At 43.5% G+C, this 26,913-nt stretch overlaps 1 long non-coding RNA gene across 1 annotated transcript; it reads right to left on the reverse strand.

Moving 5' to 3' along the window:
• Positions 1 to 1,335: 1,335 nt before the first annotated feature.
• Positions 1,336 to 26,338, reverse strand: LOC105477740 (uncharacterized). The gene is made up of 3 exons (XR_011620249.1): positions 25,096 to 26,338; positions 16,094 to 16,221; positions 1,336 to 1,632 (listed from the first exon to the last, which is right to left on the reverse strand). It is a non-coding gene; the product is annotated as an uncharacterized lncRNA (long non-coding RNA).
• Positions 26,339 to 26,913: the final 575 nt, after the last annotated feature.

The raw sequence follows: 26,913 nt of genomic DNA on the forward strand, positions 1-26,913 counted from the left end.
CGTGATGGTTAATTTGTGTGTGAACTTGACGGGGCTAAGGGATGCCCAGATAGCTGGTAACACATGGTTTCTGGGTATGTCTGGGAGGGCATTTCTGGATGAGATTAGCATTTGAATCAGACTGAGTAAAGATCTGCCCTCACCCATGTGAGTGGACACATCCAATCCCTCAAGGGCCTGACTAAAACACAAAGGTGGAGGAAAGGCAAATTCACTGTCCACTTGAGCTGGGGCATCTGTCTTCTCCTGCCGTTAGACACTGGAGCTCCTGATTCTCAGGATTTTGGACTATGGAACTTACATCAGCACCCTCCACACCGACCCCAGGCTCTCAGGTCTTCAGACTGCATCATCTCTCCAGGCTCTAAGGCCTTCAGGCTTGGACCAAATTATATCATCAGCTTCCTTGGGCTTCCAACTTGTAGACAGAAGGCTCTGGAACTTCTCAGCCTTCATAATTATGTGAATCAATTCCCATAATCTCTCCCTCTCTATAACCCACTGCCTCCCCCTCCTCCCGCCACACACACATACACACACCCCCCACACACACACTCTTATTCTGTTTCTCTGGTGAGCCTAATGCACTCTTCCTGCTTCTGAGCTCCCGGAGCCAGAGTGGTTAACACAGATCACGGCACACCCCTCAGGGGGCCAGCCCTCCAGAGCCTCCCAGGTGCCCTTGACAGAGAATTCAAACTCCTGCTTGTGGTCCCCAGGCCCTCCAAGGCATCCTCTCTGACCTTTGCCTCCCAGACTCACTCCTCTGGCCTGGCCCCACCTGGGTAGTTCAGACCTCCTGTAGCACACCTAGCAAATTGGACCCCCTAGGGAGGATCGTTTTTGAACCACTCCTCCTTTGTAAGACAAAATTATCTTCAGTAATAAACATGAAATGAAATATAATAATTTCTAGGAAAAAATAACATTTTATTAAACTTTCTATATATAAGCAAGCCAGCAAAATTTTTAAATAAAAATAAAATAAATATTACAAACAAGGAAAAGGTCGTGGCTTAATATTTTAAAAATTACATTAATGTATTTTTAGTTACATTCAGCATAGAATAGCTGAATAGCAGTAACTCAGATTTGTCTTTATAATCACTATGCCATCACTGGTTATCTCAAATCTACAGTTTAAACACAACAATGTGTAGTACCATAAGGGTTGGAGAAAACAACTGTCCCCGAAGCAAGCTCAAAGGATTCCAAAAAGTTATAAGCTTACTCTGGGAACAAACACATGAGCCGAACTGATGTATATGGGTGGCAGATGTTCTAGGAGTTTTGTAAATTAACATCCATGTAGAACGCATTGCTAATAAAGGATCAATTTCAAAAAAATGTTTTATTTTAGGCCAGGTGCAGTGACTCATGCCTGTAATCTCAGTGCTTTGGGAGGCCAAGGCAGGAGGATTGCTTGATGCCAGGAGGGCGAAAATAGTGTGGACAACATAGTGAGATCCTATCTCTACAAAAAAAAAAATGTACAAATTTAGCTGGGCATGGTGGCACACACCTGTAGTCCTAGCTGCTCAGGAGGCTGAGGTGGGAGAATCACTTGACCTCAGGAGTTCTAGGCTGCAGGGAGCTATGATCTCACCAGTGCACTCCTGAGTAACAGAGACCCTAAAAAGAAAGAAAGAGAGAGAGAGAGAGAAAGAGAGAAAGGAAAGAAAGGAAGGAAGGAAAGAGAGAGAGAAAGAAAAGTTTTATTTTAAAGTTTTTATGTTATTAAAATTCAACAATGCAACAAAAGTAAAAAATAAATAAATTGAACTACATAAAGACTAAAAACAGGCTGGGCATGGTGGTTCATGCCTGTAATCCCAGCTCTTTGGGAGGCCAAGGCGGGTGGCACACCTGAGGTTGGGAGTTCGAGACCAGCCTGACCAACATGGAGAAACACCATCTCTACTAAAAATACAAAATTAGCTGATTAGCCGGGCGTAGTGGTGCATGCCTGTAATTTCAGCTACTCAGGAGGCTGAAGCAGGAGAATCACTTGAACTTGGGAGGTAGAGGCTGCAGTGAGCCGAGACTGTGCCATTGCACTCCAGCCTGGGCAACAAGAGCAAAACTCCATCTCAAAAACAAAAACAAAAACACAAAAGATGCAGCTATAATAACAAAATAGTATAGTATTTCCTCAAAAAATTAAATGTAGAATTACCATATGATTCAGCAATCCCACTTCTGGGTATACCCAACACAACTGAAAGCCTATAATCGTATACCCATGTTCATAGCAGCATTATTCACAATAGCCAAAAGGTGGAAGCTATGCAATTCATCCATTGATGGATAAATAAACAAAACATGATCTAGCCATTCAATGGAATAATATTTAGTCTTAAAAAGGAAGGCCAGGTGCGGTGGCTCATGCCTGTAATCCCAGCACTTTGGGAGGCCGAAGTGGGCAGATCACCTGAAGTCAGAATTTCAAGACCATCCTGACCAACATGGTGAAACCCTGTCTCCACTAAAAATATAAAAACTAGCCAGCTGTGGTGGCAGGCACCTGTAGTCCCAGCTACTCGGGAGGCTGAGGCAAGAGATCGCTTGAACCCAGGAAGTGAAGGTTGCAGTGAGCCGAGATTGCACCACTGCACTCCAGCCTGTGCGACAGAGCAAGACTCTGTCTTAAAATAAATAAATGATATAGTTAATATAAAAAACAGTTGTTAACAGTAAAGGATTCTTCTAATATAAATAATAACTTATTCTGATTAAGATGAGACCAGAATATTCTACTCATTTCATTCTTCTGGGTGTAGTCCTTTCATCCCAAATAAGTATGTATACAAGAGTGTATATGACACAAATAAAAATTCATGCCCAGGGCCGGGCGCAGTGGCTCAAGCCTGTAATCCCAGCACTTTGGGAAGCCGAGACGGGCGGATCACAAGGTCAGGAGATCGAGACCATCCTGGCTAACCCGGTGAAACCCCGTCTCTACTAAAAAAATACAAAAAACTAGCCGGGCGAGGTGGTGGGTGCCTGTAGTCCCAGCCACTCGGGAGGCTGAGGCAGGAGAATGGCGTAAACCAGGGAGGCGGAGCTTGCAGTGAGCTGAGATCCGGCCACTGCACTCCAGCCTGGGTGACAGAGCGAGACTCTGCCTCAAAAAAAAAACCAAAAAAAAAACAAAAAACAAACAAACAAACAAAATTCATGCCCAGACAACAAAAGACATGTTAGGAAACTCATTTCACCCACATCCTCGCCAATACAATGGTCAAATAGGAATTTAAGTTTTCCATAATTTTCCATTATATTCACCCAGGAGGAAGCAACAATGTTGATCTTGCAGCTTTCAGATTGTTTGCCCTGCACCTGAGACTTCTTCTTAGTGGGCAGGTGTCTTCCTGTCTTGTCCGAGGGTGGGTGACTTCCTGTAAGATGCCCCAGTCTTCCTCTCAGCTCAAAAAGCAGGCTTACTTTAAAGTAGGCTTACTTAAGTAGGCTTAAGTGAATAATTTGAGTGATTAGCCAAAGAAATTCAGCTAAATGATTGACAGTATCACAATACTTACAGATTAGACTGTGTTAAACTATTTTTTTTGTTTGTTTTTTGTTGTTTTTGTTTTTTTTTGAGACAGAGTCTCGCTGTTTCACCCAGGCTGGAGTGCAGTGGTGCCATCTCAGCTCACTGCAACCTCCACCTCCTCGGTTCAAACGATTCTCCAGCCTCAGCCTCCCGAATAGCTGGGACTACAGGCACCTGCCACATGCCTGGCTAATTTTTTGTATTTCAGTAGAGACAGGGTTTCACCATGCTGGTCAGGCTAGTCTCGAACTCTGATCCACCTGCCTCGGCCACCCAAAGTCCTGAGATTACAGGCGTGAGCCACAGCGCCTGGTCTGTAATATCTTTTAAGTCATAACCTGGCTTGGCTGAATAATTTAGGTTTGGAGGTTTTGCATTCTTTAGAAATTGTATGCACTTAACTTTTTTTCTTTTTCTTTTCTTTTTTTTTTTTTTTGAGCCAGGATCTCACTCTGTCACCCAGGCTGGAGTGTAGTGGTGAAATCTCAGCTCACTGCAACCTCCACCTCCCGAGTTGAAGCAATTCTCCTGCCTCAGCCTCCTGAGTAACTGGGATTACAGGCGTGCACCACTACGTCCAGCTAATTTTTGTATTTTTAGCAGAGACGGGGTTTCACCATGTTGGCCAGGTTAGTCTCAAACTCCTGACCTTAGGTGATCCATCCACCTCGGTCTCCCAAAGTGCTGGGATTATAGGCATGAGCCAAGGCGCCCAGCCATGAGCTTAAATTTTAATTAGTTGGGGAGAGAAGGAGAGAAACCTTTTCCTGCTATTTTTACACTGTGGGCCCTGAGTACTTCTCCGTGTACTGAGAAAGGGAGAAATAAGAATGAAAAGATGGGTAGATATACATACAGACAATTCCCAGAAGAGGAAATTCAAATGGTCAATACACATGTGAAAATCTGCTCATCGTTCTCAGTAACCAGGGAAATGCAAATTAAAACAGCAACAAGCTGTCTTTTCTCACTGATCAGATTGGCAAAACTTTTCTTTCAAGTCTTCCAATATCAAGTCTGGGCAAAGATAGAGGAAAATGAACTTTCTCATGTCACTGGTAGAAGTGTAAATTAGTCCAGCCAATTTGTTTGTGTACATGTGGTTTTTTGTTTTGTTTTGTTTTGTTCTGGAAACAGAGTTTCACTCTTGTCGCCCAGGCTGGAGTGCAATGGCAGGATATCGGCTCCCTGTAACCTCCGCCTCCTGGGTTCAAGTGATTCTCCTGTCTCAGTCTCTGGAGTAGCTGGGATTACAGGCACCTGCCACCACGGCCGGCTAATTTTTGTATTTTTAGTAGAGATAGTGTTTTACCATGTTGGCCTGGCTGGTCTTGAACTCCTGACCTCAGGGGATCCACCCATCTCAGTCTCCCAAAATGCTGGGATTACAGGCATGAGCTACCACACCGGGCTGAGTCCAGCCAATCTGGACAGCCTTTTGCTACATATGTCTGAAAGCCTTGATTGAAAATCTTTGAGAGCAGACGTCCGCTGGGACTCAGCAACCGATACCCCAAAATATGGAGCTTTGATGTACTGAACTGAAGAAGCAGCCTCAAGTTCTCTCTGACCTTTCTCCCACTCCTGTCTGTCCCAAAGCACAGGATGAAGTTGTTCTCTGAAGTTCCCTTATCTGCCTTAAGTGTGGACCTGCCACAGAAGAAAACAATTACCTCTAGTCCCTTACCTATCTTTTCATTAACTGAACCCATACTGCAGGAAGAAAAATCAAAGGCTGTCAACATGTTACAGGAAAGGGGTCCCGATCCAGACCCCAAGATAGGGTTACTGGATCTCACGCAAGAAAGAATTCAGGGCAAGTCCATAAAGCGAAAGCAAGTTTATTAGGAAAGTAAAGAAATAAAAGAATGGCTACTCCATGGACAGAACAGCCCCGAGGGCTGCTGGTTGCCCATTTTTATGGTTACTTCTTGATGACATGCTAAACAATGGGTGGATTATTCATGTCTCCCCTTCTTAGACCATATAGGGCAAATTCCTGACATTGCCATGGCATTTGTAAACTGTCATGGTGCTGATGGGAGTGTAGCAGTGAGGAAGACCAGAGGTCACTCTCATCACCATCTTGGTTTGGGTGGATTTTAGCCCGTTTTTTACTGCAAACTGTTTAATTGGCAAGGTCTTTTATGACCTGTGTCTTGTGCTGACCTCCTGTCTCATCCTGTGATTTAGAATGCCTTAACTATCTGGGAATGCAACCCAGTAAGTCTCAACCTCATTTTACCCAGGTCCTATTCAAGATGGAGTTGCTCTGGTTCACATGCCTGTGACAAACACACCTGTTATGGAAAGGGGTCTGGATCCAGACCCCAAGAGAGGGTTCTTAGATTTCATGAAAGAAAGAATTTGGGGCAAGTCCATAAAGTGAAAGCAAGTTCATTAAGAAAGTAAAGGAGGCCGGACATGGTGGCTTATGCCTGTAATCCCAGCACTTTGGAAGGCCGAGGCGGGTGGATCACAAGGTCAGGAGTTCAAGACCAGCCTGACCAACATGGTGAAACCCTGTCTCTACTAAAAATACAAAAATTAGCCAGGCGTGGTGGTGCATGCCTGTAATCCCAGTTACTCAGGAGGCTGAGGCTGGAGAATCGCTTCAACCCGGGAGGTGGAGGTTGCAGTGAGCTGAGATTTCACCACTACACTCGAGCCTGGGTGACAGAGTGAGATCCTGGCTCAAAAAAAAAAAAAAAAAAAAAAAAAGAATAAGAAATAAAGAAAGTAAGGGAATAAAGAACAGCTATTCCATAAGCAAAGCAGCCCAGAGGGCTATGGTTGACCCCCCCACCATTTTTTTTTTTTTTTTTTTCCGAGACGGAGTCTTGCTCTGTCACCCAGGCTGAAGTGCAGTGGTGCAATCTTGGCTCACTTCAACCTCTGCCTCCCGGGTTCCAGCAATTCTCCTGCCTCAGGCTCCCGAGTAGCTAGATTACAGGCACCTGCCACTGCACCTGGCTAATTGTATTTTTAGTAAAGATGGAGTTTCACCACGTTGGCCAGGTAGTCTCCAACTCCTGACCTTGTGCTCTGCTCACCTCGGCCTCCCAAAGTGCTGGAATTATAGTTTTCTGGAAAAGGGATGGGCAATTCCCAGAACCAAGGATTCCTCCCCTTTTCAGACCATATAGGGCAACTTCCTGATGTTGCCATGGCATCTGTAAACTGTCATGGTACTTGTGGGAGTGTAGCAGGGCGTGGTGGCACTGTAATCCCAGCTACTCAGGAGGCTGAAGCAAGGAGAATCGCTTGAACCTGGGAGGCAGAGGTTGCAGTGAGCCGAGATTGCACCACTGCATTCCGGCCTGGGGGACAGAGTAAGACTCCATCTCAAAAAAAAAAAAAAAAATGTGTATATATATATGTGTATATATATGTGTGTGTGTATATATATGTATCTATATGTGTGTATATGTATCTATATATGTGTATATATATGTATCTATATGTGTGTGTATATATGTATGTGTATATGTGTGTGTGTATATGTGTGTGTGTATATATATTCCTGTGAACAAAATTTGGAGCATATTTGTTCCTCTCTACCTGATTTCTTCAGAATTTGGGAACTATTTGTGAATATTCTCAATTTATGGCAGTATAGTTAATTGCACAAGTGCAATAAGAATTTGTTTTCTTTTGTAACAGGACACAATTGGAGAAATTGGTTATTTTACCAAGGCTTTGAATGGAATGGCATGCTTCCTTTAAAGAATCAAAGTTGACTTATAGAGCCAATTAAAGCCCATTGGGGAATCTGGCCTCATACCTTGTCTACACAGAGCTCCTGTACAAAGTTCCTGACCTGTGGTAAATAAAGAATGTCACTTTCTAACAGACCCAGGAATCCCAAGTTATCTTAGGACCTCAAGAGGAGAGGAGTTTGCACAAATCATAGGTATTTGAGGGTACAAACTCATGGCTGGGCTCAGCTTTTAAAAGTCTTATCTAAGATTCTTCATGGAATGGAGTTCTATCAAAGCCAATTTAAAAATCCTCAGTGAAAAATAATTATTCTTGCTGTACTTTATGCAATTAATCAGGCCAAGTACAGTAAGACTAAAGTTTATTTTATAAACAAATCAGTTATATCATGATTTGTTTTTAGTGAAAATGGGGACTGGAGAGAGAAAAAACTATGCTTCAAAAGAAAACTAGGTCAGGCACAGTGGCTCACACCTGTAATCCCAGCACTTGTGCAGGCTGAGGCGGGCAGATCATCTGAGGTCAGGAGTTTGAGACCAGCCTGGCCAACATGGCCAAACCCCATCTCTACTAAAAATACAAAAATTAGCCAGGTGTAGTGGCATGCACCTATAATCCCAGCTACTTGGGAGGCTGAGGCAGGAAAATTGCTTGAATCTGGAGGTGGAGGTTGCAGTGAGCCGAGATCATGCCACTGCACTTCAGGCTGGGCAACAGAGTAAGACTCTGTCTCAAAACAAACAAAAAACAAACCAAAAAAAAAAAAGAAAAGAAAAAGAAAAACTATAGTATACTGTTGCTAGCTGTTCTTGAGTTTTTTCCTGCAGTTTAGACTAAATTCTAAATTCCTTGTGGGTTAGAAGTCCCCAAAGGAATGCTTTCAAATCTTTGCTTTTAAAATTGGGAATTGTACTCCTTATCCTAGGACTCATTATTTTACCTTATAGTAGGCTGTTCACTTAAACACTATAGTAAAACTATAGCTGAGAGTACTGTTTTTGCCACGCAAGCCTTGGAAGCCCAGCCAGGCCTGCATGAGTACACTCAGACAGTTGCAAAGCGGTTCCATTCTTCTCACCTTGGGGTTCACTCCCATTCCCACTACGTCCCCTGTCAGCTGGAAGAAGCCACAGCAATCGATGGCCTTTTCCCATCTTCATAGCCTATACCTTAAGATTAAGGTGCTATAAGACCCAAAAGGAGGGATCGAAATTGCCTTTGCAAAATTATGACTGAGACAGTGAAAGAGATCTAACTTGACTCCATCTTGCTTCTAACTTCCAAGCTGTTCTTGTTCATTCCTGGGCGTAGGCTGAACAAACTTTAGGAGAAACTTAGTTTATAGTTTAAACAAAGACAGAAACAGCCCTTTCCCAAAGCAGACCTCCTTGCTTGGGGACTAGATTGCCTTTGTAGGACTGACACTAGCCACAAGATTAGAAATTATGGTTTAGGAGTCACACAGCTGGAGGCTGCAAGATTCTGACCCTCCCTACACTGCTCCTCCTAAGGTCAGTGCTTGATATGTTTTGCAGATCCTGCACTTAATGGATCAGCTGGCCCCACCCAGATCAATAAACTGGCTCATCTGATTCTGTGGCCCCCACCCAGGAACTGACTGAGCCCAAGAAGACAGCTTGGATTCCCCATGATTTCATCTCTGACCAATCAGCACTCCTGGCTCACTGGCTTCCCCCCACCTACCAACTTCTCCTTACAAACTCTGCTCCCCGAATGCTCAGGGAGACTGATTTGAGTAATAATAAAACTCCGGTCTCCTGCACAGCCAGCTCTGTGTGAATTACCCTTTCTCAACTGCAGTTCCCCTGTCTTGATAAATCCACTCTGTCTAGGCTAGGCAGTGGGCAAGAGAACCCCTTGGGCCGTTACATTTATGACCTGTATCTTGTGCTGACCTCCTATCTCATCCCATGACAGAGAATGCCTAACCGTCTGGGAATGCAACCTAGTGGGTCTCGGCCTCATTTTACCCAGCCCCTATTCAAGATGGAGTTGCTCTGCTTCAAATACCTCTGACACAGCTGGACAGACTTTTGTCACAACCCCATTGTCTGCTCTGCAGGCCCAACAGACTTTGTCCAGGCCACTGTATACTCTTCAAGCCCATTGAATTCCCCTTAAAAATCATTTACTACCCCCCTAACCTTATCCACACTTCACCATCTCCTTTTCCCCTAAGAAAAAGGGTATATAAGCATCTGTATCCCATGGTGTGGTGGAGCAGTCAGTCTGTGATTTCCCCCCATGCATTTTTTGTTTGTTTGTTTGTTTGTTTTTGTTTTTTTTTTGTTTGTTGAGACAGAGTCTGGCTCTGTCGCCCAGGCTGGAGTGCAGTGGCCAGATCTCAGCTCACTGCAAGCTCCGCCTCCCGGGTTTACGCCATTCTCCTGCCTCAGCCTCCTGAGTAGCTGGGACTACAGGCACCCACCACCTCGCCCGGCTAGTTTTTTGTATTTTTTAGTAGAGACGGGGTTTCACTGTGTTAGCCAGGATGGTCTCGATCTCATGACCTCATGATCCGCCCGTCTCGGCCTCCCAAAGTGCTGGGATTACAGGCTTGAGCCACCGCGCCCGGCCCCCCATGCATATTAATCAGCCTGCATGCCATTTCTCCTACGAGTCTGCCTTCTGTCAGTTTATTTTTCAGCAAAACTTCAGAGGGTGAAAGGGAAGTTTTCCCTTAGCTCCTGCATGTGTTTCAGAATTTTTTTCTAGTTGATAGGTAAAAGGTGCCTATGCTATTTTTACATTACCACTCCTAGTGGGTTCAGGAGCAGCATCTTATTGTCAATACATTGATTTTTCTGCAACGAGACGTGAATATTCACACTAAATGGGATAAATAGAGACTTTAAATAGCCTCAGCTCATTTTAGATCAGTATTCACTGCCAGACGACTTGGTTGCAAGCTAATGGGAAAAGCGGGTTTAGAGTTTTTTTGGCTTTTTGAATTATGGAGAGAGATCTTGGATCTGTATATAGTAAACTTGAACAAGAGCATATTCTATGACCTAGAAATACACCTAAATTCATTTCTTAGAATAGTGGGATTTGAACTTTTCTATGCACAATCCAGAGTAAGAAATACAATTAATGTGTAATCCAATTCACACATATATGTATGTAACTTGCAACAAAAGTTGCAAGAAACACTACCCTTCCTACACGTGATCACTCTGTCTTTTATATTTCATGTTTTGAGTGTTTACCATATGCCAGGCACAGTTCTAAGCATTTTTTCTGTATTTCATTTTTTAAAAGTTGTTGGGTTACAATTCAGCAATAAAAAGACCAATAACCCAATTAAAAAATAGTCAAAGAGGCTGTGTGCAGTGGCTCACACCTGTAATCCCAGCACTTTGGGAGGCCGAGGTGGGTGGATCACCTGAGCTCAGGAGTTCAAGACCAGCCTGACCAACATGGAGAAACGATGTCTCCACTAAAAATACAAAATTAGTTGGGCGTGGTGGCGCATGCCTGTAATCCTAGCTACTTGGGAGGCTGAGTCAGGAGAATCACTTTAACCCAGGAAGCAGAGATTGCGGTGAGTCAAGATCGCACTGTTGCACTCCAGCCTTGGCAACAAGAGCAAAACTCCGTCTCAAAAAAAAAAAAGGCAAAGACGGCCAGGCAAGGTGGCTCACGCCTATAATCCCAGCACTTTGGGAGGCTGAGGCAGGCAGATCACATGAGGTCAGTAGTTCAAGGCCAACTTGGCCAACATGGCAAAACCCCGTCTCTACTAAAAATACAAAAATTAGCCAGCTACAAATACAAAACACAAATACAAATACAAAAATGCCAGCTACTCAGGAGGCTGAGGCAGGAGAGTCACTTGAAGCTGAGAGGTAGAGGTTGCAGTGAATTGAGATCGCACCACTGCACTTCAGCCTAGGTAACAGAGTGAGACTCCATCTCAAAAAAAAAAAAAAAAAAAAAAAAAAATAGCCAAAGGATCTGAATGGATATTTTTCTGAAAAAGACGTACTAATGGTCAATAAGCACATGGAAAGATGTCCAGCATCATCAGCCATCAGGGAAATGCAAATCAAAACCACAATAAATACCACTTCACACCCATTACGGTGGCTACAATTTTTAGAAAGACAGACAATAACAAGTGCTCAAGTGTTCACAAGGATATGGAGAATTTTGAACTCTCATACACTCTTGGTGGACATGTAAAATGGTGCAGCTACTTTGAAAAGCAGTTTTGTAGTTCCTCAAAAAGTTAAACATAGAGTTACCATATAATCCAACAATTCTACTCCAAGGCATATACCAAAAAGAAATAAAAACATACATCCACACAAAAACTTGTACATGAATGTTCATAGCAGCAGTATTCATAATAGCCAAAAAGCAGAAACAACCCAGTTGTCTACCAACTAATGAATGGATAAACAAAATGTGGTACAGTTATACAACGGACTATTATTTGACAACAAAAAGGAAGAGGCCAGGTGTGGTGGCTCATGCTTGTAATCTCAATACTTTGAGAGGCTGAGGCAGGAGAATCACTTGAGCCCAGGAGTTTGAGACCAGCCTGGGCAATACAGTGAGATCCCATCTTTACAGGTGTGGTGGTGCGCACCTGTAGTCCCAGCTACTAGACAGGCTGAAGCAGAAGGATTGCTTGAGCCCAGTAGGTGGAGGCTGCAGTGAGCTGAGATCGTGCCACTGCACTCCAGCCAAGGGGATAGATTTTATCAGAAAATCATAGTGTTGCACAAAAAAGCACATTGTAAGGAGATACTGGGATTTCTGGTGTCATTAATATTCTGGTTCTTAACCTGAGTTGTAATTTCATGAGTGTTCACTTTGCAACCTTTTGTAAAACTGAACACTTTTCTGTATCTTTGTAATTTATAATTAACTTTATTTTAAAAAACAAAAGGAAATGTGCAATATGATATATAGCATCATGCTGTTTATATAAACTTTAGGAGCATGCCAATCAATGGTACTGCATCCATCTGTGTCTGGTCAGGAAAACAGAAGTCATTCTAGCTATTTCAAGCAGAAAAGTATGTCACGAAGGAAGCAAAGGCAAGAAGAACTATTACCCAGACATCAAGAGGCTTCTTCTACCCCTAGACTGAAGCCAGAAGCTCACACTTCCTACTGATCTGACCCTGACCATGAACGCAGGAGGCTACACTTCTGCTGCTGCTGCTGCAAAAAGGACCACCAATCTGCTGGAGATGATGCTATGATGAAAAGATAGTTTCTCTCTTTCTCCTGCCTTAACATTTCCCACTAGTGCCTCCTGGAAACTAGCAGGAAAGGGAGTCAGTAGTTTGGAGACTTCCGGCCCCATAGATGCTGCCACAAGCAGGGAAGGTTGGAAATAGAGCTGAGAGCTGACAGGCAGAACCTATATATTATGTCTATAGGAAGGGGTCCCACCAAGGCATATTAGTAATTACAGCCAACTTTGTAATCAATTGATTTATTTAAAAAGTCAAAGCACGTATAATAATAGTGGTCGCTGAATCTGAGTTTGGGCACTACAGATGTTTCTTATTACATGTATTTTTCCGTATCTTTTTTTTTGAGACAGAGTATTGCTCTGTCGCCCAAACTGGAGTGCAGTGGCGTGATCTCGGCTCACCGCAACCTCTGCCTTCCAGGTTCAAGCAATTCTCTGCCTCAGCCTCTTAGTAGCTGGTATTACAGGTGCCCACCACCACGCCTGGCTAATTTTTTGTATTTTTAGTAGAGACAGGGTTTCACCATCTTGGCCAGGCTGGTCTTGATCTCCTGACCTCTTGATTCACCCACCTCGGCCTCCCGAAATGCTGGAATTACAGGCGTGAGCCACCACACCTGGCCCGTATCTTTTTAAGTTCTAAAAATCTAATAAATTTTTAAAAATTAAGGTAAATTCTAAAAATGTAACAAAAAAGGAACTTACTGAAAACAGAATAAACCAACTTGCTAATTGTTGTTGTGTTAGGGTGGTAACCCTAGGGATTTTTTTTCCTTTTGTTTTAAATTTTCCAAATTTTCTTTGACACCCATATTAAATTCATAGTAAAACTTTGCAATAGGATGCTCTTGCTTTTTGCCTAACTTTACGTGAATGCTATAGTTTAGAAAAAATACCTTGTGGCTGGGCACAGTGGCTCATGCCTGTAATCCCAGCACTTTGGGAGGCCGAGGCGGGTGGATCACCTGAGGTCGGGAGTTCAAGACCAGCCTGACCGACATGGAAAAACCCCATCTCTACTAAAAATACAAAATTAGCCAGGCATGGTGACACATGCCTGTAATCCCAGCTACTTGGGAGGCTGAGGCAGAAGAATCTCTTTAACCGGAGAGGCAGAGGTTGCGGTGAGCAGAGATTGAGCCATTGCACTCCAGCCAGGGCAAGAAGAGTGAAACTCTGTCTCAAAAAGTAAAATAAAATAAAATAAAAATAAAAAGCTTGTCCTGGGAACTGCTATGAAGGGTTTGATGTTCTCAAATTTCAATCTGATCCCTAAGGTGAGAAGTTTGCCTGTCACAGACTGAGTGTGTTTTTCAGCAAAAGTGGGCTACATTTGGATGCAAAAGAGCTGATATCCTGAAAAGCTTTGAAATTAAAGATATGGCTCTCTTCCTCCAAGGCAGAAGAAAATTACACCCTCCATGTGCGTTCAGCATTTGACTGTTCAGATGCTGTTTGCATCTGTGATCTTTTATCCTCACCAAGAACCGGAGCACAAGACACAGCATTTGGGAAAGTGCTTCGAAGAGACCTAGCAGGTGCAGTTTTGTTTGTTTGTTTTGTTTTTTTAGACAGAGTCTCACTCTGTCACCCAGGCTGGAGTGCAGTGGCGTGATCTTGGCTCACTACAATCTCCGCCTCCCGAGTTCAAGGAATTCTCCTGCCTCAGCCTCCCAAGAGGCTGGGATTACAGGCATACACCACCACACCCGGCTAAGTTTTTGTATTTTTTTGGTAGAGACGGGGTTTCACCATGTTGGCCAGGCTGGTCTCGAACTCCTGACCTCAGGTGATCCACCCCCCCACCCCGAGCCTCCCAAAGTGCTGGAATTACAGGCATGAGCCACTGTGCCCGGTTTAAGTGCACACTTTTATTAACACAATGCCCATCTTCCAGAGGATACTGAGGCCTGGGAAGGTGGAGTAACACTGCCCATGATCCCATAGAGCTCGACCCAGAACTTGGGCACAATGTATTTTCCTGTATTGGGGGACTGAGATTGGGTTAAAATTCCCTCTCCAGCTAGGAGTGGTGGCTCATGCCTGTGATCCCAGCACTTTGGGAGGCTGAGGCGGGTGGATCACCTGAGGTCAGGAGTTTGAGACCAGCCTGACCAACATGGTGAAACCATGTCTCTACTAAAAAATGCAAAATTAGCCAGGCGTGGTGGCACATCCCTGTAATCCCAGCTATTTGGGAGGCTGAGGAAGGAGAATCGCTTGAACCCGAGAAGCGGAGGTTGCATTGAGCCAAGATGGCGCCATTGCACTCCAGCCTGGGCAACAAGAGCAAAAAAAAAAGAATCCCTTCTCCATACTCCTGAGGACAAGAAGGTTCTGTTTGTTTTTTCATTTAATTCTTTCCTTTGCAAATAGGGAAATGAATCATGTTCCTATTTAAAATACCTTCATGGTTTCATGACCAGAAAAGTATGGTTTATGAAAAATGACCATTAAAAAAAAAATGACCGATTAGGATGACCATGATAGCTTCTTTTTTGCTCTGTTGCCCAGGCTGGAGTGCAATGGCACCATCTCAGCTCACTGCAACCTCTGCCTCCCAAGTTCAAGTGATTTTCCTGCCTCAACCTCCCAAGTAGCTGGGATTACAGGCTCCCACCACCATGCCCAACTAATTTTTGTATTTCTAGTAGAGACGAGGTTTCACTATGTTGGTCAGGCTGGTCTCGAACTCTAGACCTCAGGTGTTCCACCCAACTCGGCCTCCCAAAGTGCTAGGGTTACAGGCAGGAGTCGCCGTGCACAGCCACGATAGCTTCTTGAAGAGTATTCATTAATTATCTGGTTTGAACATAAAATTAGTTATAGGTTTTGACTGGGAGTAAAGAAAAATTATTGTTTGACTTCATTGTTGAACACCTCCAGGGACAAATGATTCATTAGCATGTCAGCAAGCCTGTCCACTCGTTTTGCCCTATGTCAGTCCAAAATCTGCCTTAGCTCCTCTTCATCCATTGGTTTAAGTTCTACCCTCAAGAGCACCACACAGAGTCAGCCTGATCACTGCCCTTCCGAGTGCTGGTCCTTTGCAAGCCTGAGGTAGCCATATGGTGGTGGCAGCACACAAGCCCTGGCACCTTCCCTCACTCACCATGAGACCTTGACCAAGCAATCCCAACTTCCTTCCTGTCCTTAGAGAGTTGATTATGCTCCTTGAATCTTTTCTGAGGTAAATGTTTAGGGCTGTATTAGTCACGGTCCTCCAGAGAAACAGAATCCATATGTATGTATAGATGTATGTATAGTCATGCATTGCATTGGTTCCGTTAAGATGATACCATACTTTTACTGTACCTTTTCTAGGTTGAGACACACAAATACTTGGCATTGTGTTACAACGGCCTCCAGTATTCAGCACAGCCACATGCACTACAGGTTTATAGCCTAGGAGCAAAGGGCATAGCACATAACCTCATATGGTAGGCTCTGCCATCCCGGTTTGGGTAAGTACATGCTATGAGGTTCCCATAGCAACAGAATTGCTGAACAATGTGTGAAGCATTGCATTAAGTCACATGTGACTGTATAAAAAGAAAGAGAGATTGAGATTTAGTAAATGGGTTCACCTGATTATGGAGGCTGAAGAGTCCCAAAATCTGCAGTCAGCAAGCTGGCGACCCAGGAGAGCCAGTCTCAGTGCTCAGACTCCAATCTGAGTGTGAAGGTCTGAGAACCAGGAGAGCCAAGTTCCAGTCTGAAGGCAGGAGAAGACCAAAATCCCAGCTGAAACAGTCAGGCAGGAAGAGTCGCTCTTGCTCAGCCTTTCATTCTATCCAAGTATTCAGGTGATTGGATGCAGCCCACCTACATTAGTGAAGGCAGTCTGCTTTATGTAGTCTATGGGCTCAAATACTAACCTCATCCGGAAACACCCTCACGGACACATCCAGAATGATGTTTGACCAAATGTCTGTGTACCCGTGGCCCAGTCAAATTGACACATACAATCCACCATCAGCAGAGCCATCCATTTCCTCTAAGCATTGCTCATTTGACTTCCCACACATTCTGAAATGCTGTGTTTTCACTATTATTCAGTTCAAAATATTTCAAATTTCCCTTGTGACTTTGTTTTTTAATTTTTTATGTATAAGTGGTTTGCTTGATTTTCAAATGTTTTGGGGATTTTGTGAATAGCTTTTTATTTTTAATTGTGGTAAAACACACATAACACAAAATTTACCATATTAACCATTTATATTTTTTTAAGAGATGGAGTCTCACTATGTTGCCCAGGCTGAAGTGCAGTAGCTAGTCACAAGTGTGATCATAGTGTACTACATCCCCGAATTCCTGGGCTCAAGAGATCCTCCAGCTTCAGCCTCCTGAATAGCTGGGACTATAGGGGCACACCACCACGCCCAACCCATCTGAATAATTTTTTTTTTTTTGAGATGGAGTTTTTGCTCTCGTCACCCAAGCTAGAATGCAATGGTGTAATATCAGCTCACTGCAACCTCAACCTCCCGGTTTCAAGTGATTCTCCTGCCTCAGACTCCCGAGTAGCTGGGATTACAGGCGTGTGCCACCACGCTTGGCTAATTTTGTATTTTTAGTAGAGATGGGGTTTCACCATGTTGGTCAGGCTGGTCTGGAACTCCTGACCTCAAGTGATCCACCCACCACGGCCTCCCAAAGAGATGGGATTACATGCATGGATCACTGTGCCCGGCCTTAACTATTTTTAAGAGTGCAATTCAGTGGCATTAAGCATGTTTACATTGTTATGTAACCATCACCACCATCCATTTCCAGAACTTTTCATCCTCTCAAACTGAAACTCTATATCCATTAAAACAAACTCCCAACCCCCAGCCTCCCAGCCCCTGGTATTCTTTTTTCTGTCTCTATAAATATGATTACTCTATGTACCTCATGTAAGTGGAATCATCCAGTATTGATACTTTTGTGACTGGCTTATTTCACTTAGCATAATGTTCTTAAGTTTCATCCAGGTTGCAGCAAGTGACAGAATTTTTTTCCTTTTAAGGCTAAATAATATCCCATCTTGTGGATAGACCACATTTGGTTTATCCATTCATTTGCTGATGGACACTGGGGTTGCTTACACATTTGGCTCTTATGAATAATACTGCTGTGAACATGGGTGTACAAATATCTCTTAGGGACCCTGTTTCCTTTCTTTTGAAGGAAATCTCACCCGGAAGTGAGATTGCTATGGTAATTCTATCTTTAACTTTTTAAGGAACCACCATACCGCTTTCCACAGCAGCTGCGCCATTTTACATTCCCACCAGCAGTGAAAAGGGTTCCAATTTCTCCTCATCCTCATCATCACTTGTTATTTTCTGTTCGTTCTTTTTAAAAAAAAAATAGTAGTTGGGCCGGGCGTGGTGGCTCATGCCTGTAATCTCAGCACTTTGGGAGGCCAAGGCAAGTGGATCATTTGAGGTCAGAAGTTCAAGACCAGCTAGACCAATGTGGTGAAACCCTGTCTCCACTAAAAATACAAAAAATTAGCTGGGCAGTGGTGCGCACCTGTAATCCAAGCTACTTGAGAGGCTGAGGCAGGAGAATTGCTTGAACCTGGGAAGTGAAGGTCGCAGTAAGCTGAGATCACGCCACTGCACTCCAGCCTGGGTGACAGAGTGAGACTCTGTCTCAAAATATAAAAATAAATAAATAAATACAAATTAAAAAATAGTAATCATCCTAATGGGTGTGAAGGATAGTGTGTATTAGTCAGTGTTCTCTAGAGGGACAGAACTAAAAGGATAGAGATATATATGTAAAGGGGAGTTTATTTAGTATTAACTCACACAATCATAAGGTCCCACAATGGGCCATCTTCAAGCTGAGGAGTAAGGAGAGCCAGTCTGAGTCCCAAAACTGAAGAACTTGGAGTCCAATGTTCGAGGGCAGGAAGCATCCAGCACGGGAGAAAGATGTAGGCTGGGAGGCTAGGCCAGTCTAGTCTTTTCACATTTTTCTGCCTGCTTTATATTCTAGCTGTGCTGGCAACTGATTAGATGGTGTCCACTCAGATTAAGGGTGGGTCTGCCTTTCCCAGCCCCCTGACTCAAATGGTTAATCTCCTTTGGCAACACCCTCACAGACACACCCAGGATCAATACTTTGCATCCTTCAATCAAGTTGACACTCAGTATTAACCATCACAGAGTGTATTTTTTGTTATTGTCTAATTTAATGCAATTTTTGAGACTTGTTTTATAATCCAGGATGTGATGATGTGCAGTAAATATTTTATGATCAATTGAAAATAATGTGTATTCTACAACCGTTCAGTGTAATATTCTACAAATATCAAGTAGGACAAGTTTCTTGATAGTATTTTAAAAATATTCTATTAATATATGCTTGCTAGTGTTTCATGTACTTTTTTTCTATTGAAGGGTGGTGTTAAAATCTTCAATATTATGAACAACTAACTTTATGCTAACAATTTGGCTACCTAGATGAAATTAACAAATACTTTAAAAAACATAACTTAGGCTGAACACTGGTGGCTCACGCCTGTAATCCCAGCACTGTGGGAGGCCAAGGTGGGCAGATCACGAGGTCAGGAGATTGAGACCATCCTGGCTAACATGGTGAAACCCTGTCTCTACTAAAAATACAAAAAAAATTAGCTGGGCATGGTGGCAGGCGCCTGTAGTCCCAGCTACTCAGGAGGCTGAGACAGAAGAATGGCATGAACCCGGGAGGCGGAGCTTGCAGTGAGCCGAGATTGTGCCACTGCACTCCAGCCTGGGCGACAGAGCGAGACTCCATCTCAAAAAAAAAAATAAATAAATAACTTAACAAACAGACAAAAAAAGGAATTTAAAATATCAATAGTTCTTTATCTGTAAAAAATAAATTAAATTTATAATCAAATATTTTGCCACAAAGAAAACTCCAGGTCAAGATAACATCTCTGGGGAGTTCTATCACACATTTATGGAAGAAATAATACAAATTGACACAATCCTTTTCAGAGCATAGAGAAGGTGGACATGTTCCTCTATTCTTTTTTTTTTTTTTTTTTTTTAAGAGACAGGGTCTCACTAGGTTGCCCAGCCTGGCCTCTAACTCCTGGGCTCAAGCAACCCTCTTGCCTCAGCCTCCCTAGTAGATGAGACTACAGGCATGTGCCACCATGCCTGGCTTTCTCTACTTTTTAATGGGCCAGCAGAACCCTGATACCAAATGTTGACAAAGACATTACAAGAATGGAAAAATACAAATCAATATCCCTCTTGAACATAACAATGTTTAACAAAATATCAGGAGACAGAATCCAGTAATACAAGAATATAATACACCATGAGCCTGGTGCGGTGGCTCATGCCTGTAATCCCAGCACTTTGGGAGGCCAAGGTGGGTGGATCACTTGAGGTCAGGAGTTTGAGACCAGCCTGGCCAACATGGTGAAACCCTGTCTCTACTAAAAATACAAAAATTAGCTGAGCATGATGGTGGGCATCTGTAATCCCAGCTACTCGGGAGGCTGAGGCACGAGAATTGCTTGAACCTGAGAGGCAGAAGTTGCAGTGAGCCGAGATCACGCTACTGAACTCCAGCCTGAGTGACAGAGTGAGAGTCCGTCTCAAAAAAAAAAGAATATATTATGACCAAGTAGGGCTTATCCCAGGAATGCAAAAATGGTTTACCATTTAAAACATAATCAATATAGCTCAGCATATGGCTCACGCCTGTAATCTCAGCATTTTGGAAGGCCGAGGCGGGTGACTCACCTGAGGTCAGGAGTTTAAGACCAGCCTGACCAATATAGTGAGACACTGTCTCTACTAAAAATACAAAAATTAGCCGGGTCAGGTGGCATGTGCCTGTAGTCCCAGCTACTTGGAAAGCTGAGACAGGAGAATCACTTGAACCCAGGAGATGGAGGTTGCAGTGAGCCGAGATTGAGCCACTGCCCTTCAGCCTGGGTGATAGAGCAAGACTCCATCTCAAAAAAACAAAAACAGAAAATAAACAAACAAAAAAACTCAATCAATATATATCATCACATTAACTAGATAAAAGGAGAAACCATATGACCATCTCATTGAGACAGACAAAACATTTGAGGCCATGAACACCCACTCATACTAACAACTTTCAAGGAAATGAGAACCTCTACAATCTAATAAAGTGCATCCATGAGATATATATAATTAACTACATGCCTACTAGTGAAACATTGAAATCTTTCCCTTGCATCAGCAATAAAGCAAGGAAATCTAATCTTACTACTACTATTCAACATTGTACTGAAAGTTTCAGCCAATGCTACAAGGTAAGAAAAAAAAACACAGATTGGAAAGGAAGTGATAAAAATGTTTCTATCTGCAGGCAAGATGATATTATTTTATTTCAAAAATTTCATTTTATTTCAAAATAAAGATAGAATTTTATTTCAAAAAAAGACAAAACATACAAGAATTAATAAGTGAACTTAGCAAGGCTGCAGGCTACAAGATCAATATGACAAAAAATCATATTTATATACACTAGCAACATGCAACTGGAAAAATATAAGACACCATTCGTAATGGCATAAAAATAATCAGCTTTTAATAAATAAGTGCATAATTTCTATACTGAAAACTATAAAACGATGCTGACAGAAATTAAAGAATATTTAAATAAATGTGGAGATATACTATGTTCATGAATGGGAGGACTAAATTTTTTTTTTTTTTTTGAGACAGAGTTTCACTCTTGCTGCCCAGGCTGGAGTGCAGTGGCGTGATCTCAGCTCAGCACAATCTCCACCTCCCAGGTTCAAGTGATTCTTCTGCCTCAGCCTCCCGGATAGCTGGAATTACAGGCATGCACCACCACACCCGGCTAATTTTGTATTTTTTTTTTTTTAGCAGAGACAGGGTTTCTCCATGTTGGTCAGGCTAGTCTAGAACTTCCGACCTCAGGTGATCCACCTACCTCGGCTTCCCAAAGTGCTAGGATTACAGGCGTGAGCCACCACACCTGGCCTGCACTAAATATTTTTAAGATGTTCATTTTCTCCAAATTCACCTACAGTTTCAACAGAAATTCAATTTAAAACCCCTGCAGGCTATTTAGCAGAAATTGGCAAACTGATCCTAAATTTTTATTTATTTGTTGGAGACAAGGTCTCACTGTTGCTGAGGCTGGAGTGCAGTGGTATGATCATGGCTCACTGCAGCCTTGACCTTCTGGGTTCAAATGATCCTCCCATCTCAGCCTCCCAAGTAGCTGGGACTACAGATGTACACCACTACTGCCTGGCTAATTTTCTTCTATTTTGGGTAGAAACAGGGTTCCACCATGTTGCCCACGCTGGTCTCAACTCCTGGGCTCAAGAAATCCCCTTGCCTTGGCCTCCCAAAGTGCTGGAATTACTGGCATAAACCACTGTGCCTGGCCCTAAAACTTATTTGAAAATGCAGAGTCTAGAATAGCCAGAACAATTTTGAAAAACAATAAATTTGGAGGACTTACTTTCCTGAGGTCAAGAGTTCGAGACCAGCCTGGCCAACATGGTGAAATCCTGTCTCTACCAAATACAGGAAAATTAGCTGGGAGTAATGGGGGGTGCCTGTAATCCCAGCTGATTGGGAGGCTGAGGCATAAGAATCGCTTGAACTTGGGAGGCAGAGGTTTCAGTGAACTGAGATCCCACCATTGCACTACAGCCTGGGCAACAAGAGAAAAACAGACAAATAGATCTACAGAACAAATTAGAGTCAGACAATAGACCCTTACATACAGTCAACTGATTTTTGATAAGGATGACAAGATGATTCAATTGGGAAATAAAGGGAATTGGGAAATTCAATTGGGAAAAAAAATAATTTTCAATGAGTGGTCCTACAACAACTGGATAACCAAATCCAGACATAAAAAATAATTTGGCCGGGCGCGGTGGCTCACGCCTGTAATCCCAGCACTTTGGGAGGCCAAGGCAGGCGGATCACAAGGTCAGGAGATCGAGACCATGGTGAAACCCCGTCTCTACTAAAAATACAAAAAAAAAAAAATTAGCCGGGCGCGGTGGCGGGCGCCTGTAGTCCCAGCTACTCAGGAGGCTGAGGTAGGAGAATGGCATGATCCTGGGAGACAGAGCTTGCAGTGAGCCGAGATCGTGCCACTGCACTCCAGCCAGGGGGACAGAGCGAGACTCTGTCTCAAAAAAAAAAATAATAATTTGAGATACAGCATAGCTGAGACCATGAATCTTCCATAAGAAAGCAAGGAAAATATCTTTGTGAGCTTGCAGTAGGCAGAGATTTCTTCTTTTTTTAAATTTTATTTATTTATTTATTTATTTATTTATTTATTTATTTAGAGATGGAGTCTCACTCTGTCGCCCAGGCTGGAGTGCAGTGGCACGATCTTGGCTCACTGCAACCTCCACCTCTCTGGTTCAAGCAATTCTCCTGCCACAGCCTCCTGAGTAGCTGCGATTACAGGTGCATGCCACTATGCCCGGCTAATTTTTGTAGTTTTAGTAGGGACGGCGTTTCTTCCATGTTGGCCAGGCTAGACTCAAACCCCTGACCTCAGGGTGGTCCTCCTGCCTCCGCCTCCCAAAGTGCTGGGATTACAGGCCTGAGCCACCATGCCTGGCCTTCTTCTAAGTCACAAAACCATGCAAGAAAAATCGGATAAAATGAAGTTTACCAATATTTAACATTTCTGCTCTTTTGAAAACACTGATAAGAGAATAAAAAGACAAACAGACTGGAGAAAATACTCGCAAATAATACACCTGATAAAGGACTTACATCCAGAATATATAAAGAGCTCTCAAAACTCAATTTTAAAAAATCGAATTTAAAAATGCACAACACGCCAGGTGCATGGCTAATGCTGTAATCCCAGTACTTTTGGAGGCCAAGGCAAGAGGACTGCTTGAGCCCAAGACTTGGAGGCCAGTCTGGGCATAATGGTGCATGTCTGTATTCCTAGCTACTTCTGAGGCTGAGGTGGGAGGATCACCTGAGCCCAGGAGGTTGAGGTTATAGTAAGCCACAATCACACCACTGCACTCTAGACTGGGTGACAGAGAGAGACTGTCTCTAAAAAATAAAAATAAAAAAGTGAAAAATGAAAAATGCACAACAGATTTGAGCAGATATTCACTATGAAAATTACATGGGTCATATCCTGGCTAACACGGTGAAATCCTGTCTCTACTAAAAATAAAAAAATAAATAAAATAAAAAAATTAGCCAGGAGTGGCGGGCGCCCGTAGTCCCAGCTACTTAGGAGGAGGCTGAGGCAGGAGAATGGTGTGAACCCGGACCCGGGAGGCGGAGCTTGCAGTGAACCGAGATCGCGCCACTGCATTCCAGCCTGGGCGACAGACTCCCTCTCAAAAAAAAAAAAAAAAAGAAAGAAAGAAAGAAAGAAAGAAAGAAAATCACATGGGTGACATGAAAAGATACTCAACGTCATCAGTCATCATAGAAATGCAAATTACACCGGGCATGGGGGCTTACACCTGTAATCCCAGCACTTTGGGAGGCCAAAGCAGGCGGATCACCTGAGGTCAGGAGTTCGAGACCAGCCTGACCAATATGGTGAAACTGTCTCTACCAAAAATACAAAATTAGCTGGGCATGGTGGCACATGCCTGTAATCCAGCTACTTGGGAGGCTGAGGCAGGAGAATCACTTGAACCCAGGAGGCAGAGATTGCTGTGAGCCGAGATTGCACCACTGCACTCCAGCCTGGGCAACAAGAGTGGATCTCTATCTCACAAAAAAAAAAAAAAGAAAAAGAAAAAGAACAGAAAAGAAATGCAAATTAAACTCACTATGTGCTACTACTACATAGCAATTAAGATGGCTAAAATGGAAAAACGCAGGGCACAGTGGCTTATGCCTGAAATCCTAACACTTTGGGAGGTGGAAGCAGGAGGATTGCTTGAGCCCAGGAGTTCAAGACCAGTCTGGGCAACATGGGGAGACCCCGTCTCTACAAAAAATTTAAAAAAAAATTGGTTGGGCGAGGTGGCTTATGCCTGTAATCCCAGCACTTTGTGAGGCTGAGGCGGGTAGATCACTTGAGGTCAGGAATTTGAGACCAGCCTGGCTAACATGGTGAAACCCCATCTCTACTAAAAAAATACAAAATTAGCCAAGCGTGGTGGCACAGGGTAATCCCACCTACTTGGGAGGCTGAGGCAGGGGAATTGCTTGAACCTGGGAGGTGGAGGTTGCAGTGAGCCAAGATAGCGTCATTGCACTCCAGCCTGAGCAATAAGAGCGGAATTCCATCTAAAAAAATTTTAAAAATTAAAAAAACCTAAAATTAAAATAATTAGCTGGGCAGTGGAGGTGTGGGCCTGTGGTCCCAGCTACTTGGGAGGCTGAGGTGGGAGGACTGCTTGAGCCAGGGAGGTTGGGGCTTCAGTGAGCCATGATCAGTCCACTGCACTCCAGCCTAGGTGACAGGGCAAGACCCTGTCTCAAAAAAAAAAAAAAAAAAAAGGTGGTTAAAAATGAACAGACACTTCATAAAAGATCTACGAATGGCCATTAAGTACATGAAACTCAATCATTAGTCATCAGAGAAATGCAAAGTAATACCACCATGAGACACCATTTCCTACCTATCAGCACCATCTCAAATGAAGAGTGGCATCAAATGCTGCCAAGGTTGTGGAACAACTGGAACTCCCATACACTGCAGGCGTGAGTTTGATCTCGAAGTCCTGATCTTAAGTGATCCTCCCACCTCGGCTTCCCAAAGTGCTGGCATTACAGGCGTGAGTCACTGCTCCCGGCCAGCAGGCGTGAGTTTGAATCTGTACAACTGCTTTGGATAACTGTTTGGCAGTTTCCTAAAAAGTTAAAGAAATTCTATGACTTAAGCAACTCTAGCTACTTACCCACGTAAAATGATACGTTACCAAAAAATATTGAGCACAAACAAATGTTCACTGTAAGGTAGTAGGCAGCTGGGACGGGACTCAAGATTAGACTGAAGCCTGGAGGAAACTGGCGAGTGGCACTTAAAGTCCTTCTCCATAAGACACGCCCACCACCGCCATGACAGTTTACCATTGCCGTGGCAACACCCGGAAGTTACTGCCCCTTACTGCGGCAACACCGGAAGTTCCCGCCTACTTTCTAGCTAATTCTGAATGACCCGCCTCTTAATTAGCATGTATTTTAAAGTAGCCCTAAAGACGCTTACAAAACTGTCCCTACGGTGCTACGCTCTGCACAGTTAATGTGGGGGTAGTCTTGCTGTGCCAGAGCAGTCGTCACTGGAGGTGTAACAGTGCCGCCGCCGCCTCAGCAAAGCTGTTCTCTTCTACCTCCGGCTGGCTCTTCAAGTCTTCCTAGGCAAGCGAAGAACCTGCCCTGCCTCGTTAGGGCAGTTTCATAATAGCCTAACTGGAAGTAACCCAAATATCCGTCAACAGGAGAATGCGGCCGGGCCTGGAGGCTCACGCCTGTAATCCCAGCACTTTGGGAGGCCGAGGCGGGCGTATCACAAGGTCAGGAGTTCAAGACCCGACTGGCCAACATGTCGAAACCCCCGTCTCTACTAAAGATACAAAAATTAGCCGGGCGTGGTGGCGTACGCCTGTAGTTCCAGCTACTTGGGAGACTGAGGCAGAAGAATTGCTTGAACCCGGAAGACGGAGGTTGCAGTGAGCCGAGATTGCACCACTGCACTCCAGCCTGGGTAACAGAGCAAGATCCTGTCTCAAACAACAACAAAAAAACAGGAGAATGGATAAGTTGTGGTATATTCATAAAATGAATACTAGTCAGTCAGCAATAAAAAGGATTATGGAGTATCGGTAGTTACTAATAAACTTGAAGGCATGAACAAATCCTGTAGGCGTAATGGTGGTTTTGTTTTTTAGAGGCGGTCTTGCTCTGTCGCCCAGGCTGGAGTGTGCAGTGGTGAAATTATAGCTCACTGCGGCCTCAGACTCCTGGGCTTAAGCGATGGTCCCAGGAGCCTCGGCCTCCCAAAACACTGGGATTACAGGTTCACACCACCATCCCTAGCCACTGTTGAATGAAAAAAGCCAGATGCAAAAAGAATGCAGACTCTAAGAGTCCATTATTTTAAGTTCAGTAACAGGCAAAACTAGCCGATCACATTAGAAATAAGAGCAGTGGTGGCCTCTAGTGGGGAGGGAAATTCATTGGAAAGGACAATTTCTGCAGCAAAGGAAAGGTTCTATATCTTGATTTGGAGATTGAGCACATAGGTATATACTTAAGACCTGCGTATTATACCTTCACTAAAATATAATTCTTTTGGATTTGAAAATGTAATAATCAACTAAACACATTTGGACATGGACACACCCATTATGTCCCAATTTATTGACTCATCCTGTGTGTGGCTATCATTGAATCCTCCCAACACCTCCTTAATTGGGTACTATTACTATTCTGATTGT

Source organism: Macaca nemestrina, chromosome 2 (genome assembly GCF_043159975.1).
Source record: "Macaca nemestrina isolate mMacNem1 chromosome 2, mMacNem.hap1, whole genome shotgun sequence".
NCBI lineage: Eukaryota > Metazoa > Chordata > Mammalia > Primates > Cercopithecidae > Macaca > Macaca nemestrina.